Source organism: Panicum virgatum, chromosome 4K (genome assembly GCF_016808335.1).
Source record: "Panicum virgatum strain AP13 chromosome 4K, P.virgatum_v5, whole genome shotgun sequence".
Lineage (NCBI taxonomy): Eukaryota > Viridiplantae > Streptophyta > Magnoliopsida > Poales > Poaceae > Panicum > Panicum virgatum.
The window spans coordinates 20,828,525-20,833,865 of record NC_053139.1 but is presented as its reverse complement, the minus strand read 5'-3'; the positions used below and the strand labels follow the sequence as shown (position 1 = coordinate 20,833,865).

The window sequence follows — 5,341 nt, the reverse complement described above, 5'->3', positions numbered from 1 at the left end:
ACCTGCCACCCCCATGGCGTCTGCGGACGTCATCACTGCTCGCTCAGTGGTGACATTGGTAGGCGCCATCAAGCATTTTTGGCACCGTTGCCGAGGAAGGCATAGATTAAAGTTACATAGGCAAAAGTTATGATTAAAATTGAAATTAGTATTCGCTTGCTAAACTGACTAATTTGGCTTTGTTTTCTGTGTTTTGTTGATATGAAAATAAGGTAGTGTATGATCGGTTTCGACTTGTCTCAAAATTTCATGCCTAATCTAGAGTCACTTTTGATAGGAGTTCATCCTCGTGTCGTGCCTCCTCAGATCTCACTCTTGGCAGCCGAACCAGTCATCCAAGCACCGTCAGCTTCTCAAGCTATGGCCAAGAAGACACTCCGTGATTAATCCGCTCTGTCTGCTAACTAGGTTCCCACCGGACATGAGGTTAACACCGGCGGAGAGAATTTTGAGATCAAGACGGGTCTTATCACGATGGTGCAGGCCAGCTTTTTCTGTGGCAAGGCCATTGAGGATGCCAGTGCTCATCTCCAGTAGTTCTTGGAGCTCTACATTACTTTTGTTATCAAGGGAGTATCTCAGTATGTAATCCGGCTCCGTCTGTTTCTGTTCTCTCTTCTGGGGGAGAGTGAAGCAGTGGTTCTATGCTACCAAGACCGCTGTGGACATCTGGGACAAATGTGCCAAGGCGTTCCTCGCGAAGTTTTTCCCGGCGGGCAAGACCAATGCTCTTCATGGAAGAATTTCGAGCTTCCAGCAGGCATCAAATGAGTCAATTTTTGAAGCTTGGGAGAGGCTTTAGGAGTACATCCTTGCATGTTCGTATCATGGGATGGACAATTGGCTTATTCTTCAGAACTTCTACAACGGGTTGACTCAGTCTTCCCGTGATCATGTGGATGCCGCTGCGGGTGGAGCTTTCTTCTCGCTGACCATTGAACGAGCTACAACATTAATCAAGAAGATGGTGTCCAACCAAGGTTGGAATGATGATTGTCTCCAACCACATCAGTGAGGCATGCACTCCGTCAAGGAGACCGACATGCTCGCTATGAAAATTGATCTCCTCCTCAAGAAGTTCAAGGATTATTCCCAAGACAAGGCTCAGATGCAGACACTTCAAGCCTTGGAAGCTCGCATGACGTGCGAGGTCTGCGGGAATGTTGGACATTCTGGTGACCATTGCCTGAAAACCCAAGAAGAAGCCATGTATCTTAATGGCAATAACAACGGGTTTCGTCCATAAGGAGGCCAGGGGTGGAATCAACCACGCCCGTACTATCAAGGAGGTAATGGGAATTCAAATTCTTTCAATCCTAACCAACCTACCTTGAGAGATCTTGTCTACGACCAAGCGAAGATCAACGAATCCCTTTAGAAGAAGTTGCCCGCTAACGATAAATCCATGGAGACCATCCATGCCAAGATGGACGGCTTCTCCACTGCCATCAAGAACCAGTAGAGTTTCAACAAGATGCTTGAAACTCAATTGGCTCAGCTGGCCGCTGCTACCCCTACTGCTGAATTAGGGAAGATTCCGGAGCAATCCGAATCTACCCTAGAGAGCATCAATGTCATGACTGCTAAGTGGGAAAGTCACCTAGCAGATTACGCTTCACCAGCTATGTAAAGAAACTCACGCGACCAAGAAGGGGCTCGATCTTGGAACCCCAGTGATTAGTTGCTCGATCTTTGATTGCGACTTCGATCACACTCTGTGCGACCTTGGAACAAGTGTCAACATCATGCCCAAGATAACATTCAAAAAGCTCAGCTATCCGACACCTTCCCCTACCATTATGAGTGTACAGCTTGCGGACTCTACTATGAGGTATCCCGAGGGAGTCATGGAGAACCTCTTGGTAAAGGTCAGGAGCACCTTCATATTCATGGACTTCGTGGTCCCCGATATGGTGGGAGATCTCGGGATTCCACTTATACTTGGGCGACCATTCCTGAGAGACGCAAATGCTAGAATTGATGTTAGATCAGGGGAAGTCAGCCTCCGCATCATGGGAAAAATCATGAAATTTAAGTTTTAGAACAGGAGGGAATTGTTTCTGATTCATGAAGATAGCGAGAAGAAAGGGTTTATGGGGCAAGCCCGGTTGGGGGAATTGGGATATTCATCACTCTCCCTCCGAGCCTGCCTAGGAAGATCGAGAGATTCATGATCCCCCAACTGAGCCAGCATAAGACGACCAGAAGATCCCTAATTTCATCACCAACACTGTATGGAAGATCTGGAGATCATCTACCCTACACCCGAGGATCCTACTCCTGCGCCACCTACGCCACCAAACAAGACCAAGAAGATGTGGCACAAGAAGAAGAAGACATCATCGCCCGCTACTACTTCTCTAGGTATGAACGAAACGACCTCAACCTAATCAGGTATGGAGAAAGGTCCTACTTTTCGGACCCTAAACCAAGAGCTAGCTTGGGTGAGGTTCCCTACCCTAAGTCAACTGTATCCATTTATTTGCTTTCTGAATAAAATATGATAAAAATTTTCAAAACAAAATAAATATTTACTGCTTTATTTCCCTTTTATCATGCACGGTAAGAATATTTTAACTTCTCTTGAAAGTTGAAAGGATGAGTTTCGCTTTGTTCTGCCTTGCCTGATATGTCTAGTTTTTGGCTAAGAGTTCTCTTAAGTTTAAGATCGTTAGCTATGTAAACTCTTTGCCATGAACCTGAAAGTTCTGTGGGTTGCGCATGCTTGATCCAAATCTATGTTGTTGTGAGTATAGATATGGTAAATAAAGTCGTGCAACCTTGTTCTAGTGATGCATAAAATCTGGAGTTTTTGTTTTCAAAAAGTTCAAAAAGGCAAGTTCCTCAGTGATAACCAAGTCCTACCAGAGCCATATGTCTTACACCATGAGAAACCTTAGACATATACTGCTTGTCATTTTGTTGAGTTTTGTCAAATTTTGTGACCCTAGTGAGAATCTCTTCATGCTTTCTTGATCATAAGCACGTACACATCCCCATCCACTTGCAACATTCCCACACTGGGAAATAGCATCACCATCATCCACCAATAAATGCTCCATGGTTTGGCAAACACTCTCTTAGAACATCCCTGAAATAAAATATAGTGTTACATTTTGGTTGTCATGAAAAGAGAAAAGATGGCATGCCAAAGAAGCATGGCCCCCAGAAAGAGAGAGAGAGAGAGAGAGAGAGAGAGAGAGAGAGAGAGAGAGAACCAATGCTTTAAGGAGTAAGCCATACCACCATTCATTTATCCATCCATCCACACACTTGCACCTTTTGATCGAGATTGCATGACTTGTTTCTCCATGAATTCGCTTTTTGACTTTACAATATATGGAATGCAAGTATGCCTTGTTCTTACCCTACCTTGAGCTCCACAAAAACTTTATCCATAGTAGGGAAGAGCGAAGGCAGTTACTGCCCTAGTGAGGATAATAAAAGTTGAGTGCTTCGAGAGAATCATTTTGGGGAACTTAGCCATGTTTTCAAAAATCTTCTTCAAAAATATCTCCAGATAGATTGTAGATCTATGAACAAGTAAATATTGCTTTATGAGCCGTTCTAACTCGCAACAGCCCAAGACGAGGAGATAGCTAAAAAGCCCCATGGATGAGTAAGGTACTAGAGCAAAGGTATGAGAGCCAACTCATTTAAGCTTATAGATGAATATCTTTGCTATAGACTATGACATGATAGGTAAGTAAGAGTCAAAGTAATTTTCTGATCAACAATCTGATTTGTCCTGCTTTGTACGGGATGAGCAAAGGACAGCTTGGGGATCTTGTTGATGCTCACTAATGATCATTTCTAAGCGTCAACTTGATCAGAAAATCATGAGAGTTTGCATTTCTGACATGCCTCTTTATCCAAATAAACTCCTAAACCACACTTCACCTTTAGGAAAATGTAAGTTGTATTTTTGAGCTAAAATGCAGGTTGCAAGCACACTTTGGCCTGACATAAAATCACAGATGAAATCAGAGCACTGATTCAGGCTCAAATGGACCAAGTGTAGCCCCAGAACCAAAGCAAATCTACTCAAGACAGGCCAAGCCTCAGTGTTAGGACAAGAGGAGGCCCAGACAAGCCCAACCCCCAGCAGTTGGGGGCAGTTGGTGCCCTGGGCAGGCCGGCCGACCACCCTGGTTGGCCGACCAGGCCCATGGGCCCCACCGCCTTGTTGACGGTGCTTAAGTGCCATTTTCACCTGTCAACTATACTCAATAATAAAGGAAAACACACAGGAAAACACACAGATGAGCACATGCCTTACTCACATATTTGTATCACTAACCTTGCTCCACATTTGTTTTTGAGTTTTGTACATTTCAGATGAGCAGGAGTGGAATAAGACGAAAACACGCAGCAGACGCCATACAACAGCGCAGAATATCGCATCCGGCGTCACACCCTTACAATGAGGGCCCACATGTTAGAGGAAATGGGGTCTTCACACAAGATGCATCAGAGGATAAGGATAAGGATCAAAGAATATACCATCCAGCAGAAGATCAGGCCGAGAGGCTGCCAGGTGGGGTCTGCCGACCCCCTGGGTCGGCCAAACCTGGCCTGGTTCCCGTTCAGGTGTACTTCGAGGAGGAGTGGCTGCCAAGGCACCTGATCACCTTCCATATGTGCATTGGTGGGAAACCGACCTCTAGAGATATAAATAGGGCCTCTCCCCCCCTCAACACACACACACACACTTCATTTCATTCTCTCCAGGAAGGCTCTCCTCTCTCTTGCTCTATTAGCTAGGTAGTGGAGCTAGGCTAGTTCTCTTTAGCGAGCAAGTCGTCCTCGGGGTCGTTGAGCAATCCTCGGCTCCTGGTATGGCTTTGTATCCGACTAGTCAGACTTCTATTCATAATATAGAGTTTTGCCATGGTTGCTTTACTATCTTGATAGTTTATCAATCCATGCTTAGTTCATTCATGAGTTATGCTACGGTCTTGGTTAGGCCAGATGATCCGGGTATGGATAGAGGTTCGTTGTGCTTTCGGGCTTGCTCTAGTGTTTTACTTGTCCATCTAAAGGGTGGGAGACCTGGAGGCACTAGAGTAGTGACTTCATACACAAGCGTGGTGCTCGGGTATGCGTGATCCTTCGGATATGACCGTGCTCCACGGTGTGACTGGGGTAGATGGTAGGTGGTGACTGCTCTGTCCATCCGACGTAACTGCGGTGTTGCGTTTAGCGTACTCCCTGACGTTCGGGTTCGGTGTAGGAGTTCATGCAAAGAGGTAACGAGACTGGATGTACTCCGGTGCAGGACCTTCTCCCCGCTATCCCATTTTCCTGGCACCTGCAGTCCTAACCATGATCTAACATGACC

The 5,341-nt window shown here is 45.6% G+C and overlaps 1 non-coding gene across 1 annotated transcript; it reads right to left on the bottom strand.

The window, feature by feature from the left end:
• Window positions 1–728: 728 nt before the first annotated feature.
• LOC120705296 lies at window positions 729–834 on the bottom strand. Its single transcript, XR_005687883.1, has one exon. It is a non-coding gene; the product is annotated as a small nucleolar RNA R71 (small nucleolar RNA).
• Between the last annotated feature and the right edge of the window lie 4,507 nt (window positions 835–5,341).